This window comes from Lissotriton vulgaris, chromosome 3_1 (genome assembly GCF_964263255.1).
Source record: "Lissotriton vulgaris chromosome 3_1, aLisVul1.2, whole genome shotgun sequence".
In the NCBI taxonomy this organism is placed as follows: Eukaryota; Metazoa; Chordata; class Amphibia; order Caudata; family Salamandridae; genus Lissotriton; species Lissotriton vulgaris.
This window is the reverse complement of record NC_141689.1, coordinates 376,034,551-376,052,118: the sequence shown is the minus strand read 5'-3', so window position 1 is coordinate 376,052,118 and position 17,568 is coordinate 376,034,551.

The window sequence follows — 17,568 nt, the reverse complement described above, 5'->3', positions numbered from 1 at the left end:
CATTGGCATAGCCAATAGGTCTTGCCTTTGGGCCCTTATAAGTGTTTAGCCAGAGCTATTGAAATTGCCAATGTATTCAAGTTGTGCTGTAGAGAAGTGTGGCTGCTGTGCAGCATGCTGAAAAGTTATAATAAAAAAGTGTCAGAAGCATTTTTGTTACCTTATATATGACCAAGAAGGCATTATGTACAACTGAACGACCATATAAAAAAAGTTATTTACAATAAAAAGTGTCCTCAGTTTTCTTTTGTTCTTGCAATGCTGGCAACTTGTTTCTGCCTATTCCAATGGTTGTTTGTTAAAGCTTTTTTTTGAGGGGGCATAAACAATCGGAGGGTGAAGGTTGGGAACTAGTACCTGTATTATAACACTAGCAGCAGCCAGATATTAGGGGAGAATCAACAGATGCCAGATTCCGAGAGCAGGCTGAGGTGGTGCTGAGTGATGCTGAGGTTGTAGTGGTGGTGGTGGTGGTGACTGGTGCGGAGACGATGCTAAGGTGATGCTAAATAATACTCAGGTCTTGCTGAGTGAATATGATGTGGTGGTGCACTAGTGCAAAGGTGATGCTGAGTGATGCTGTGGTGTTGCTGAGTGATGCTGTGGTGGTGCTGAGTGATATTGTTGTGGCACGGAGTGATGCGGTGGTGGCCCTGAGTGATGCTGTGATGATGCTGAGTGATGCTGTGGTGGCCCTGAATGATGCTGTGGTGGTGCTGAGTGATGCAGTGGTGTTGCTGAGTGATATTGTCTTGGCGCTGAGTGATGCTGTGGTGGCGCTGAGTGATGCCGTTGTGGCGCTGAGTGATGCTGTGGTGGTGCTGAGTGATGCCGTGGTGGCCCTGAGTGATGCTGTGGTGGTGCTGAGTGATGCTGTGGTGGTCCTGAGTGATGCTGTTGTGGTGCTGAGTGATGCTATTGTGTCGCTGAGTGATGCTGTAATGGCGCTGAGTGATGATGTGGTGGTGCAGAGTGATGCTGTGGTGACACATAGTGATGCTGTGGGGGCACATGGTGATGCTGTGGTGGCGCTGGTGATGCTGTGGTGGCGCTGAGTGATGCTATGGTGGAGCTGAGTGATGCTGTGGTGGTGCTGAGTGATGCTGTTGTGGTGCTGAGTGATGCTGTTGTGTCGCTGAGTGATGCTGTGGCGGTGCTGAGTGATGCTGTGGTGGCGCTGAGTGATGCTGTGGTGGCGCAGAGTGATGATGTGGTGGCGCAGAGTGATGCTGTGGCGGCACATGGTGATGCTGTGTTGGCAAATCCAGCCGTAAACATATGTTTATGAACATTAAGGAATTCTTTACGCCTGGCAACATTCCACAAAAGAATACCTGCCAGGGCATATGGTTTTACTACTGTTTAACTCACAGCCAGGAGTGAGTTGAATTGCGCAGTCGTGAACTCCACCACAGAGTGGGGAATGAGCGATCAAGGACTGATGTGCCTTACAAGTTTATCAACTCCCACAAACCGGTGCATTTGAGGCCATTAACGGACTCCTATACAAATCCTTTCCAACTTAGAAATGGTTGGAGTTTTACTCCAGCTCCTTGCTGGAGTAAATTTCTTTTTAAGATGTGCGGGGGAGCTGAGGACAAGGAAATGTTTTCCTCGTGGAGAAAAAAAATCAATAGGAAGAAATGTGCATTTTAACTTCGAGCTGCCTTTCCATATCGTGCAATCGTACATTCTGTAAACAGCAGGCTTTACAAAACGAGCATTGGCCGCACTGAATGCGTAGATGGGGGCTGCAGCGGGAGAGAGAGGCGGAGGGAGTTGTGTGCAAGTGCGTTACACGCGAAAGCACGTAATGAGCCATGACGGCTCGTAACTGTAAAACAAGGCTTAATGAGATAAAGAAAGACAGATGGCGGCTGCATGCATTCACACGCACATGCACACACGCTTTAGGCCAGGAAAAGCTTGTGGGTAGCACTTTGAAAACCCCCTCACTAAAAGTCGAGCAAGCAGCGCATGAACTGCTCTAGGCTCGGCCTAAAAAGCACAGGTGTCTGCTCCATTCTGCTGAGGTGTCGTAAATTGTTCAGCACAACCAGCTGTGGAATTCTGATCATTTACTGTTCCAAATATATAGATTTTTGTTATACTTTAAAAAAAAGCACAGGTGTCTGCTCTATTCTGTTGAGGTGTTGTCTATATTTTCATGTGTGCTTGGTTGAAGAGGAGCACAGACACTTCGATCACTATCAACAATTGAGTATCCGATTGGCTGCTTCTCTTTGCTGTCATTTGACACCCCTTCACCATCATGCCACCTCATTGGCCAGTTTGAGTAGCCACTTCTCCTGTATGGATGAATGCACATGTGTGAAGTGTGAACCTTGCCTCAAAGCAATAGAGCCCTGTACATGTGAGTGGAAGAGGGTCACAAAGCCACCATAGGGGAAGTGGGGTGTCTCTTCATGCAGCATAAGAGTCTGGGGTGTAGCAAAGCTATACAAATATGCAAAGTGTTTCATAAAAGCTCCCAAGATACTACAGGCGAGTGTTCCCATGTGCTGGAGGACTGGACCTATTTAAAAAAATATATCACAGCGGACATAACTTTGTTACGAATCCAGAGGGCATAGCTTGGTCATTAAAACATTTTTTGGGAGGGAGGGGCATCCGATTTCCCGGCAATCACGCTGATATATAATGTTTAAATACATTATATGACAAGCAAGGTGCATGAGAGGGGCTTAAGCAGGACACAAGTTCTAAAAAACAGAAGTGGGGGGACTGACCAAATTAGGCAGTATGCAAGGGACATCATGACACGTGCCATCAAAGCACATGACGTCACAATGCGTGACATTCCATGTGGCATCACAAGAAGTGACCTCACTGGAAGTGATGCTCTGATATGTATAAACATGCACCAACTGAAAATGCAATAAAATATGTTTAAAAAATGTTGTCTCCTGCACAGCATATCATGTACCCTGCAGATCACAGATTTTTATTTTATGTAGATAGGTAAGTGGATTACTGCTTTGAACATGGAGATCCTTTTGCTACTTGCAGTTAATAAATAGTAATCCTTCTATTAGACCACAGTGAGCTACAAAGGGTATTTGCCTCCTACACCTTGTAACCCTGACTGTCTCATGTAAAACATCTTGTACATTGATTTTACAAACTTCATGATATATTTGGAATGGATAATGTGTATGCTATGTAAAGCGCTCTAACACTCTGCATTGGGATTTGTGGTGCTATAAAATAAACAAAATAGTGCTATTTAAATTGTTATTTGTGTAAATACGGGGACATACCAACCCATCTGACATTCTTAGAGTGCATGCATCTCTTATGTACAGGGACTGAACAAACGCAAAAGCATGCCTTTCTTAAGTACCTGTGACGAGTTAAGCTGTGTGCTTTTGTTTCCTTGCCGGTGCATTTGAGAGGTTCCAGGACACCTCCAGTCCCATACTAGATCAAAGGAGACCTGATGGCCCCTTAATTTCTGCCTTTATTTTTGCCTAGCTGCAGCTGGAGGTGAAACAAAAGCTCCCTGACTGCCTGCACGTTGCTGCTGGGAATGGAAATCAGACAATGTGCAGGCGCTGCGGAACATGTCCCGGTGTCTGAAAATTACACCGGGGCAAGTTCAACATATTTCTGGGCCCAGCTTCTTGGCAGGTTACACAGCATTAACCCTGTGAAAATAGTGGGGTGATGCTGTGTACCTGCGTGTACCCCCGACTCGTGCCTTGGGCTTTTGGGACAGTAGACAGAGAAAGGAATGCAGACCGGTAGAAGTACTTTGGGAGTCATTAGGATGGCGGGCGACACCTATCGGGAAACGGGAACGCCCGCCATAAGGGCGGGGGTCCTGTGGGGGCAATTAGGATGTGCCCTCCACAGTGGTGGGCGCATCCTGCATTCCTGTCATGCGGGCGATGGCGATCCGCACATGATCCAAATGGGCCCCTAAGTGAGAGAAACAATATTTTATGAAATAACATATTTTAGGACTTTCAAAACAGAGATGAGAGAGTGTGTGATTTTGACAGAGTGCTCATGCAAAAATCTGAGGTGAAATCTGACAGACACCTCAACATACCAGACTGAGAGCACCTGTACCCAACTATTTATCAGTAAATGCATTTATGGGGGAAGGGGATGTAACACCCCAAACACCCCTCTGAAACTATGCCCCTGTGCGAATCATCCATACCACATGAATACCAAATGAACTGTTAACGAAAAACAGCCCTAATTTACTCTCACTTGAACATTCAACATTACTACTACTCTTACATAAGCTTTAATAAGCAACCAAGGGTCCATATTTACTAAGGCGTACAGCAGTGCAAATTTGCTCAGAGTGATACAAAAAAAATTACTTTATGAAATGAAATGAAATAAGTCTTATAATGCGCTACTAAGCCCGGAGGCATCAAGGCGCGTGACATAAAAGAAATCAGAATGACCAGATAGCCAGCACTACGGGTACGCCTTTGAGAAAAGCCACGTTTTAAGAGCTTTCCTAAAATTTAGGACCAACGGTGGGGATTTAATTTCTATGGAAAGGCTGTTCCACAACATGGGGGCTACCGTTGAAAACGCCCTCCCGCCCCATTTACTTCTTCGAACACGAGGCACCACCAACAGGCTCTTTATTGAAGAGCGGAGGACTCTATCCGGTGCATATGGGCGCAACAGTTTCCTCACGTCATAGGCCCCTTTGCCAGCAAGCGCCCCATAGGTCAAACAAAGAGTCTTAAAAACAATCCTGGACTCAATAGGAAGCCAGTGCAGGCTTTTCCTGGCAGCCGTTGCGGAGGAGAGTCTGGGAGCATCCACTGCAAATTTGGCCGCCGCATTCTGAACAGTCTGAAGGCACTACACCAGACCTTTATTAGCGCCGGCGCACAGGGCGTTGCAATAATCAAGTCGCGAAGCAACAAGTGCAAGGACGACCTGCTTGCGAGCCTGAGGGGACAAATAGTGTTTAATTTTCCGAAGAATTTTAATGATGCCCCAGCAGGTAGCGACTGTTCTATTAACCTGCTGTGCCATTGAGAGAGCTGGGTCGATCATCACTTCCAGATTCTTCGCAGAATCTGTTGGTATGGGACAGACTCCCAGCGAGGGGGGCCACCATTCGGCCGTCCAGATGTTTGTGTTTCCACCGAAGACCAGAATCTCGGTCTTCTACCCATTCAGTTTAAGTGAATTGTAAATCATCCACTTAGAAACCGCCTCCATGCAGTTTCTAAAATTACGAATGGGAGCGTTCACCGAGTGAGAGAGCGACACCAGGATCTGGGTATCATCGGCATAGGAGACTACCTCCATCCCAAAAGATCTCACCAGCCTGGCAAGTGGGGCCACATAGATGTTAAACAGGGTCGGACTTAATGCCGACCCTTGTGGAACCCCACATTGTACAGGTGTGGGAGGAGATAGATATTCTCCCAGCTTAACCCTCTGCTCCCTCTGATCCAGGAAAGAAGCCAGTAAGCTCAGGGCCGCTCCCTCTACACCTATCTCCCTCAGCCGAGATGTAAGAACCGAGGGAGACAGGGTATCGAAGGCGGCTGTCAGATCTAAAAGGATCAGCCGGGAGGTATGGCCCTGGTCGACCTCAGTGCGGATGTTGTCAAGCACTATCGTAAGGGCCGACTCCGTGCTATGTCCTCTCCTGAAACCGTGTTGGGACTGATCTAGAAGACCCGAGGAATCCCAAAAAGCCGCCAAATGTGGGTTTAGATGGGTCTCCAGCATCTTTGCTGGTGCTGGGAGCAAAGAAATGAGGCAGAAGTTTTTAAGTACCTCAGGATCTAATGTGGGCTTCTTAAGGAGGGGCTTGACTACAGCACTCTTCCATTGGGAAGGGAAGATACCATCCTTCTTTGCTCTGTTCATGATGTCCAGAAGCAGAGGGAGCAAAGTATGTCTGCAGTCCTTGAGAACTTTGAGAGGGCAAAGGTCTAAAGGAGACCCTGACCTCAACTTGCTTAGAAGCAAGTCAAGATCCTGCAGAGAGAGCAGTGGAAACGCAGACAGACGCAATGTGGTAGTCGGGGCATCAACTTCGGAAGGGAGAAGGGTTGGGCTGGGAGAAGGCGGGGGCATTAGGGCCTTTTGTAAATCAAGGGCCGAGTAGCTGTCCGCTATTTTTGTGTGAAAATATCCTGCGATATTATCACAAAGATCTTGTGAGCACACTATGGGATCAGGCATCTGTAATGTCCATAGTGAGTCAACTATCTTAAAGAGTTCTCTCGGGGAGGTAAGAGTAGTCGTTAGATGGGCGAAGTATTCTTGTTTCGCCTTAATCACCTCCACCTTATATTCCTTAAGGAGAGATTTGTGCTTCTCCCACTCTAGGGGGTTCCAACTCACCCGCCATAGCCTTTCCTGCCTCCTACACCCCTGCCTTAGGAGTCTTAAGGGCTCAGAGAACCACGGGGCTGATGGTCTCTTTCGGGCAGAATAACGAAAGGTTACCGGGGCTAGCATATTTACTGCTGTCGTAATAGCATTCGTTAGTTAAGTCGCAGCTATATTAACATCTATGGCTGAGTCAATGGCAGATTTCTGAATCAGCAGGGCAAGGGAGGAGTTAGTGACCTTCTTCTAGGTTCCATTTTGCTAGGACCAGTTAGGTTAAGGTTCTTAGGGAGAGTCTTACGTTCCAACGGAACGGCCAGATGGTCGGACCAAATCAAAGGAATGGGTAGGTCTGTTTTTAACCTAGGATCATTTGTAAACACCCCATACAGGATGTGACCCGCCTGGTGGGTGGAAAATTTAACCAGCTGCTGTAGGCCATAAGCGGACAAAGAGTCCAGGAGGGTAAGGGAATCTCTTGAAGCAAAATTGTCCAGATGGAAATTTAAGTCGCCCAGAATCATCAATTGGACACAGCCAAAAAAGGGTTCCAGAATGTTAAGCAGAGACTGGCTAAAATCAGTTCTAGGACCCGGGGGTCTATAGATCAGTATGCCTATAAAAGGGGCAGCACAAGGGGAATTAATTGAAAAGTGTAGAGCTTGAAAGGGATCTGAAGGTCCAGACAATTCAGAAGTACGGCAAATATGAGATGTCTTATAGAGGATCCCTAATCCACCTCCTCTACGCCCAACTCTGTCCAGTCTGGCAAGCACATATCTTTCCGGAATAGCGGCCACCAGATCAGGGCCAGAGGAGTCAGATGCCCAGGTTTCAGTAATAAACACCCATGTGGGCCTTCTTTCTAAAGGACAAAATGTATTTTGCACTGGGAAGGGTACTCTTCCAGTACAAAAACTATGCTGGAATCGTAGGCTTCCAGTACAAAAACTATGCTGGATAGCTCACACTGACCTCTGCTAGGCTGTGCATCATGGAAGACAGCCTTTTAGAAAAGCACCAGCATGGGGGCGATGGGGTACAGCATCACATATTAGTAAATATGGTGCTGCAAGGTGTTTTCTTCCTTGTGTAACACAGTGTAGCAAGTTTAGTTGCTGGACTGCATGAAAAATTAGTAAATCTGCACCCTTTCTTTAAAGCAATAATCCTCATTATGGGTTGGGTGTTGAATTGCTTCAAGAAATACTAAAGGCAGCCTCAGTTGTTTTAATCTCTCCACCAGTCTAGTGCGCTAGGTCATGAGATTAGCTTCCCACTCACCATTAAAAGGTTCTGTCTTGATGGGCTTGCTGACTTGTACATTCTCTTGTTCTTTGGGACGTTTTACAGAGGTTTGCTTACATAACAGTTGCAAGGCACGTAGGGACAGTGGCGGTTGGTGAACTTTCAAATAGGTGAGGCATAAATGCGTACACTGAATGGTCCCGAGCGAGCATAGCAACGTACGTTTTGGGTGGCTTCTCCCCTAAGAAAGTAGATGCCACACAGTGCATTTATGGCTTTTAAAAATAAATTATTTAACACCTCTAGAATTTAACAAGAGGGTCTACGGAAGAACCGCCCAGACTGCAAGATCTGAAACTGTGCTTGTGACTGGCTTGTCCATCAGAAAAGAGTGCTAACAGAGGTAATTCAACTGCTAGTAGAGGGCAGTGTCTGTGTTACAGCCTTTTGAAGTTATTAAAATATGCCTGTGCAGTGTCAGTAGCGGCTGCTTGATCTTTGTCCATGCACAATGACGAGAGACTGAGAAAATTAGAAAGTGCATCCAGTTCATGCACTGTGCAGACAGGACCACAATGTTTCCCTGATTTACAAAACACAAACGCACAGTTGCTCAGAAAGTCCACCCTGCGCCCTAATGCAAGCAAGAAAATGAAGCCTCCCAGCTGTAGCGCGGTGGGGCCTAGTAGTGTCAGAGACCTACGCAGCACTTAAATGATGAGGGGCACACACTGGTTGCTGGTACTCTGGTGGGAAGACCCCGAGTGGGCTTCTGACGTTTATTTATCTCCTTTGGTCGAGCCCGCCTGAGGAGTGCGTGCACAGCAGTGAAAAGAAACAAAATAGTGGAGACCCCGGGTGGCTCTCTACATTCCTCCTTTTCTTTAGACACAGTCCATCAGGATTCTTCAGAGTTACGGGGAGGTGCACACAAAGTCTCCAAGCCGCTGGCTGGGTGCAGGGTTCGGCAGGAGACCATACTTCTGTCTCTGGGAGTTGGAACTGGCCGCTGCATTGGTTGGGGGGTTCGGGAGTAAAACAGTCACCAGTCCTTGGCGTGATGCGTTGGGGTCCTGGACAGTCCCTCCGCTCTCTGCCTGCAGGGAACTGGGTGGAGAGACTAGTGGTCCGGATGAGCTGATGAGGGTGAGGCTTTTGGTGTTCTCCAGACCTCCTAACTCTTCCTGGTCCACACCTGTCCCACTCATCTTCTTGAAGCTTGACTCGTTCCTCGTGAAAACTTGTTGCCCTCGCTGAGCAGTGACCATGGTCCCTTGAATCTTAACAATGACCCGTGAAGTAGTGTGGCTGACTGGTTAGAGGCGGCAGACCCGAGAGCAGAGGACGGCCCGGGACCAGGGTTCGATTCCCGGCGCGGCAGGTTTCTGGACCAGGGTCAGCGGACTCGATAATTCTCTCGCCTCGGTGCCCACTCTGATCAGCGATCACACTCGGCAACTCTGGGCATTAGCTTGCCTCATCTTCACTAACGGCCCCACCAGACCGCCGGGGATGCCTGGTCTCACCCTGGAGATACCCATTAAGGGACCATCTCTCAGGGAAGCCAGGAAGGGTTTCGCAGCGGTCGAAGCGCCTTGGGACCCTACGGGTAAGTAGTGCGCTATATAAATGCCTATACATACATACATATTCTTCTGATTCGTACGGTGTTCTAAACTTCCATCCTGGGTGTCTATCTTTGACCACGACACAATCCCCTGTAGCAGGGTTTCCGTTCTCCCACAGAACTGTGCACAGAGATCTAGAACCTGGGTGAGTCAGGGTGACCCAAAACTCACCTTTGTTTCAGAAATCCCCTTACCAAGCTAGCTACAGTGTCTCATCGGTAGTAATTACTTCCCAATGACTTAGACAATCCAGAACATGAACTTAGGGTACCTCAGGTATCGTGGAACACATGAACACTCTTTCGTTATATAATCATTACAAACCGAAACTGGGAGGCAAAGAACACACGCGCAAGTTTGAAATGTTTATTTTTCAATGCATAGTTCTCAAACGCAGTATCTTGTATAATACCAACATACATATTATAAAAATCAGAGTTAGCAGCATAGTCACTAATCCATAATAAGCAAAAGGTGATAGCATGTTATGATGCAAAAATCTATAGAATTCTGTATCACCTATATTTCGCGCACCCTATTCAGTATATTATATTATATCTAAGAAGGTCTCGTTTGGGTTCTAGCTGGGCGGGCCCATACCTCTAATTCTCAGTAGGAGTAGATCACATCAACAGCTACCAGCTCTCTGCATGCGAAGCATCAAGTGTGTGTCGATTCATTCCCTGTAATTCTATCTTAAACCCGCGTAGAGCCCAATGTTGGCAGCAACATTATTTGTGTTATGTCTAACGTGGTACGAGGATCAGGCCTTCAGCAACCTTGTGTTAGGTTATTCTTAGAGTGTGCAGTTCTCGGTGTGCAGACAATTGTACCAAGTGTACCAAGCACGACTGATACTAGAGCAATAACATATTATTCTCAAATAAATCACATCTTTCGTCTAGGTTGAAAGCTACAATAACAATTAGGTGTCGTGTGCAAACTCAAGCTGAAAGAAAATATTGCGTTTAAACATTTAATAAGCTCATGCTAACTTAACACAATATATAGAAACGTAGTAACCATATGACACCCCCCCAATGATCCGAGGACGGTTAAAAAATAGAAAACATAAGCTAATACCATATGAGAGGTAAAACATGAAAGCAGAGTTCAATGATATTGAGCCAAGCTAAATGTATGTAAATGTATATAAGATTTTAATAACAAAAATATGTATGAATGCCTATAGTGGCCACACAAAATATAAAAGTCGAACTTAAGGCCTACTCCCAGTTCATAGGCCCAGAACATATGAAAGTCAAATGTTCGTATTAAAAAAGGCACCATTCAGAATTACTAAAAAGTCACGTGCCCTAATAATGAAAGTCTTCAAAGTCACTCATGGGTTGAATGAATATGCAAAATAGGTAGCTACAGCTTCCAACATGAAATCGCTGTCATCTTCCGAAAACAGTTCAGCCATCCAATTAAGCAATGGGAAAGAACATACGTGCTCCTCCAACACCGATTCCTCTAGCAACATCAGAGGACAACTCAGTGGGTTCTCGAGAACGCTATGTGCCAGAAAGTCATGCGCCGCTGCAAATATGTCCCACTGACCCATTAGTCCATGCATCGCTGCCACAGCCATAACCCTTTCGCCAGAACAAACCAACTCGTGAGCAACTACGGGGCTCATCAGCTGATCAAAGTTGACGTCAGGAGAAGTCGGTAAGCAGAGACACAAATCAATGGCCCAGTCGAAATCACAGCTCAGGCAATGAAACACGGGCTGGACACATGTGAAATAGGAAAATCTGAACGATAATCCAAAAGCCGTGCTTAAAGTCGCAAGCGGCAAGGAGCCATAGTAATCAAGCATCCGGTTGCGAAACTGCATCAGTAGGGGCTGAGCGTTTCCTTGCGCAGGATGGGCATCCATGTTTTAGAAAGCAAAATATCACCAGAACGCCTGCAGCCAAAGCCAGCAAAACAGGAAATCCGCCAAACAGGCTTGCGAATATAGAATGAAAGAACGCAGGGATAATACCAAATACTTTTTCAAATGTAGTCACGAGACCACTGCTAACCAATTTAAAAAAATGTGCCAGACCTGTTGTGGAGGAGGCATTGAAGATCTGATGAACCAGCTCGGAGAAATGAAAAGGCAAATCAGTATTTAAAAGCGCCTGCACTTCTGTGCGTGTGTTAGATATGTGAAGGACATAAGTTTCGCGGGCAGAGCTCAGGGCCACTTGCTTCTGAGACAATAGGGCTCTTATATGGCTTAAACCATTGAACTCGGCTTTCAAGGTTGGTATTCGTGGCCAAATTGAAACATCTGAATTCCCATGCGTGGGTGGATATAACACATTCTTGCAACAAACCACCCTCTCTGAAACAGTAACCACATTAGCGATACCGACCTGTAACCCACAACACAGTTCGTTATTCAAAAGTAAATAACTACCGTTGGACAATAATGTGAACGTGGGAACTATTGCAGGAACCGGTGTCCCCTTCAAAACACAGGCCAAATTAGGCTTGTCCTGATTACAAGAACCATGCAACTGGATGTGTCTGCATATTAGTGAGAGGTCAGGCGACTGTGTACATTCTTCACCATTCAGATTCACTTCACTCCCCTCCTTTAGGCATCTGTAAGTGTATGGTAAAGACCATGTCTCATGGAGGAAAGCACTGCCTAATGGTTCAAATCGCCCTATAGCCATATATTTCATACAATTTGTAAATTTATACAGAGCAAAAGGCAAGGTAATAACACCATGGATAAGCCATGTAGCAGCAGTCACCTCAGCCACCGAAAAGGGCAAGGATTCTAATTTTTCAATGTGTAACATAGAAAGTGATGCATCTCTCATTGAAAGCATACGCTGTTTTTCAGTTAAATTAAATGGGGCAAATAGTGATGAGACGTTCATAAAATTCCAAGGTACTCGACCAGACTTCAGAGTCTGTAGTGTCCTAGCAAACTGCATCACAGAACGCAATTGATTTTGACCATGATATAACACGGACACTTCATCATGTACAATGTCAACGACAGAAGACACAATATTGTTCAATGTGTAAATTCGGGAAGAAAGCGTGTTAATACTGTTATCGACGACTGCAAGCACTTTTTCTAAATTTGCTTGATCAATAGCCCTCAGGCGCTTAGCAGCCTCGACTTGGGAAACTTTCCAAATTTCATTGTAAATAGCATAAAGCCACCGTTTAGATCTACCTTTAGCTGGGCCTTTTATAAAATCATTTAAATCCACATTATTATTCAATTGAGACAGATGTAGTTTAGCTGCAGCTAATGTGGAATGTTGCAACCAATTCTGACACAGCTTCCCCACAGAATAAGTCGTGACAGTATAATCTTCTTCAAAACGGGGATCGGGTCTGACTTCTGTGAACCCTTCAGCCAAACCCAGAAAACGACGTTGGCAAGAATCAGCACTCCTATGCCACATCAGCCAACCCTTGGAATCCAAACTGGAAATGTTAAAAGACGAATTGTGCAATAGAGCTTGCAACTCATGAATGGACAATTCAGTAAAGTTACCCCAACCTAAATATTCCTCTAAATCCGGGATGGTTGGTGTATTTAATTTTTTAGAAGTAGCCAATCCAAAGCATGTCGTTTGGAAAATGGATGAATTTAAAAACAACATGTGATTCGGGATGAGACATGCACGGTGCAAAGCCTCAGTGCCTTGTACCTGCCAATCCTTGGTACCCCAAACCGATTTAAGGTCAATTGTTCCTTTCCAAAACTCGTAGCCATCTACAGCCAACCTGTCTAGAAAGGACTTCGAATACAGTAATTTTGTATCGGTAAGTCTAACTTTGGACATGGACTTTTGTGTCATTTTAAAATAAAATGACTCGGGATTAGATTGATTAAAGTCTGTGAAATAAGTATATTTTTTCAGAAACGTATTGGAGATGCCACCTAATGGAGCAGGGCAATGTTCCCATTGTGTATAATTTACAGCAACCCTCCTAGAATTTGTCTTATGCAAAAAATTATTACCTTAGTGTTGAAAACAAAACAAATCACCATAATTAATAGAATCTAAATACAGATCCTCAGCATCGAAGGCAGCATAATATTTCAAATCAGAGAATAATGCTTCTACGGCCTGAATATCCCAATCATCAGAACGTATATTTTGTTTAATCACATCTCCCATGTTTACTCTAAGCACATTTGGAACATTAATCACTTCAGTGGGCCCATGTATCTGAAACCTAACTGCATCCCACACAATCCCATCAAGGACAGGCCAAGCAGTAATGTTAACTGTATTTAAGTTTCGTTTCAGTCTGTGCGCTGAATGTGAAGAGGAAAGAGGGGCCAATGTTCCATTAAGGTACCGAATTCCTGTTCTTTCTTTAACGTAGTGACCATCGATCAGGCGGAAAAAATAAAACACAAAACCAATTGACATAAAAAGATAAAATGAAAATAGGATCAACCAAATGTATGTCCAAGGGGGAATTAAAATTTTTTTTTTAAACAACGTGGCATATCTTGCAATAGTTGAGGGTTTCTTTGAAGGTTCCGAAACAGAGTCAAAAGAGAATCTGGACTGGTCGGCCAAACGAGTCTGTAAATCAGGCATTGATAAATCAGCAGGATAGGTGTAGGTCAGCTCATCAATGTTAGTAACAGGAACAGTATTTAATAAAGGACTGGATATGGCAGGCATCTCGAGGGACACCTCCTGTTCTGCACCAGATGTAATAGCCAGCACAGAGTGCCTCACCATGGAAGGACAGGAAACAGCCGGTGTCATGCTATGAAGAATCGGCCACCCTGTGTGTCTTGACATTGTCAATAGAAATAAATCTGTTTTCCTTACGACCTGGAAGTGGTGGTAAAATGACTGTTCTTGTGCCCTTCACTCCAAGAACTCGAACCGGTGCACGATATGAGGGACCAAACTCTTTCTTGTTATCGATCTTCTCTCGAACCAGTTCTCCAACTTGGGGTAGCCAGCCAACTACCGGGATCTGCAGCGCATCATCCGATGTGGAGGGCAAATGTTCCTTTGCAAGACTGTCTCTTGTCTTTTGTAGATTCTGTAAAACATTGCAATGTTCATCTACGTCAAAGGCCGTCGCCTGGGCCTTGCAGTTTAGCCCATCGAGGTCAGGGACATACATCTTGATACCAAAGAGCATTTCGTATGGGGTCCGCCCACCCAGAGACCTTCTAGGGAGATTATTAAGCGCACGCTGCACGCCTATGAGGTGGGCTAACCAGTTTCTGCCAGTGCCTATAACTCGAGCTGTCAAAGATTGCTTTAAGTCGCGGTTCATTCGTTCAACTACACTATTGCCCTCGGGTCTGTAGGGACTCGAAAATTTGACTTGGACCCCCAACGAAACCATAGCATCCTTATACGCCTTAGAGGCGAAAGCTGGACCCTGATCCGAATGGAAGGTACCACAGGCAAAAATTCCCACAAAGACTCGCAAATCCTTAATGACAGTACGTGAATCAGCGCTCCGATGTGGCCACACCCACACAAAACGTGTGCATGAATCAACTGCTACTAAGATGTACTTGTATGCAGTATCAGAAGAAAATGGACCGCAGTGATCTAAATAAACGCATCAAAGCGGTTTATTCGAGATGTACAACTGTGTCTGAGGCGGACGCGCAGCAGTTGAAGGCTTAATCTGCTGGCAAATGTCACATTGAAGGACATAATCGCGCGTCTGTTTGTACAGTCCCCGCCACCAGACCCTCTGTTGCAGCTGAGTTACAGTGGCTGAGACGCCCGCGTGCGCAGACGCCACACCTTCATGAGCCGCTGCAATCAAAGCAGCCCTGTGATCCGAGTTGGGAACTAGACGTTCGCCAACATCAGGGATTTTCACATAAGGAACCTTATCGGGATTTAAGTGGTATGTGTATTTAGAAGGGAACCCCGCAGGATATTTACTTCCCTTCTCTGTTGCAGCAACTGCTGCCAAGATGTCATCGTCAATTTTGCTTTTGGACCTCGTGACTGCCACAACGAAGTATTTTGATACCGCTGACTTTGCTGCTTCATCAGCAAGAGAATTGCCAACAGCGTGGACCCCCACGCGCTGATGACCGAGAGTATGAATCACAAACACGAGTGGCAACTTCTCTTTAAGTTCCGCCACTCGGACCCAGATCATTTTATGTTTTATTGTGCTACCTTTGGAATCACGAAACTCATTCTGAATCCAAAAGAACAAGTTCTCATTGTAAGACTGGACACAGTAGTAAGAGTCACTTACGATCAAAGTCGTCACACTTGGATCAGCGAACTCTAATGCAAGCATCAAAGCACAAAGCTCTGCTAATTGTGCGGTGCAGTCCCCAAGCGTCTGCGTATGCACGACACTGGACTTGAACTCATCGTTCACCATGGCACCGACCACAATGGCGCAAGCGGAAACGTAGGCATGTTTAGAGCCATGCGCAACCTGAGCCGAACCATCAGTGTAAATGATGCAATGGAAATCCTCCAACGGTCTCATTGCTAAAGGAGCAGGATGAACAAATTCATACTGTAAATACTCCTGCGACCGTAAAGTGGCGTCAAAAACAAACGTGACATCTTGTGACGTCAAGGATGCAGCCCATTGAATCCACCGAGGGTGCAAAGCTTTGGAATTAGGTACACTGGCCTTCGTACCCGCTCCAATGCAGGACACGGGGTAACAACTAGCATGCGTTTTCCCTGTGACAGGGCACGTTCCTTAAGAATTGCCATCTGTACAGCCGTTAAAACTTTCTCCACAGTGGAAAAACGCAATTCAGCCGAAGTGTACAAGTGTGATTTGTAAGCAATAGGTACTGTGTCTCCTTCATTAAAGGTCAGGTACGTGAAACCCACCGCCCCAGGGATAATTCTTATCACCAGGTCGGTCTGGTTATCACGAGTTTGTAAGTATTCAGAAGCGAGCAAATCAGCCTGCAAAGACTGCAGAATGGCTGAATGCTCAGGCAGCCAGCATGATTTGGAGAAAGATGGTTGTATCAAAGCATACAAAGGCTTGATACGCTGGACATATTCCGGAATGTAAGTTCTCCCGAAATTCAAAAATCCCAGCAAAGACTGTAATTTTTTCAGTGTTGTCGGAGAGCGCAATTGTGCGCATTTCTCCAGGAAGTGAGGGGCTAACCCTTTTCCCTCGTTGTTAAGCTCGTAACCGAGAAACAACACTGTGTACTCTGCAATGTGCGACTTTGCAAAGTTAAACTTGTAACCAATTTCAGCAAAGTTACAAATAATGCTATTTACTCGACACAGATGCTCCCAAAGGTCGTCGTCTGTGAGATAAATGTCATCCACATACGAACAAGCAACTGGGTCGATGCCCTCCAGAAGAGAGACAATGCGGGCGGAGAATACTCCCGGACTGTTCTTATAGCCCATTGGGAGACGCCGAAACATTTTTTGCACACCGCCGCATGTAAAACTGGTCCATTGGGAACTAAGACCGTTTAATCTATGTGCATAAAAACCATTGGAAATGTCGAGCGTGGTTTTGAACCGTTTACGCTCAAGACTATTCACTAAAGCAGAGCCATGAGTATTCTGTACTGCGCAGTTACGGCAATGCGAGTTTAAATGCCTATAATCCAAAACCAAACGATATGAGCCGTCTGGCTTGTTCACAGTAAAAAGGGGTTTATTCATCGGTGACACACACGTTTCAATTACACCTTGATATTCCAATTGTTCAAGGATAGCCGCGACTGAAGCTTTGGCTTCACGCCGTATGGGATACTGAGGTTGAGGCTGAGACCGCAAAGGAATCTCGTGGCTCGGTGACAATTTATCCCAGCCACACTGATTGCGGTACACAGCCGGCGCAAGCGCCAGAGCCCACTCTTCTGCAAAATGCAGCGCTTCCACCCTCGATACAGTGTGCGCGAAACTGGGGAGGATTACCTCCTCCCCTCGCGGAGCTGCGAGAACAAAAGGTGGTGGCCAGTCAGCCTCCGAAAGCAAAATTTCATACGTAGACGAGAGATTTTCCCAAAATACCCCTTTTACAGTTCGCTGCATGTCACCTTCAATTAACAGGACAATTTCAAAAAGACGTTCAGGGGGAGCAACATGCGTATCAGCAGTTTCAATCACAACATAAGTGTCAGTCGCTGTCACCTTCAACAGTGGACGGAGGGCCTCTTTCACTATGGTAATCTCTGCTGCGCTGTCCAGCAAGGTCAGAGCCCAAGTCAGATTCCGAAGCCGCGTTCTCACTATCTGGGGCATATCGATGCGCTGTCAGGGCGGCGACTTTCTTCGTGGCAAACTGTGGTCTCTTGGGCGTAGCGCCTTCCCGCTGATCTCCACCGGCTCTTGGGCGGGGCTGACCACGTCCTTGCTGG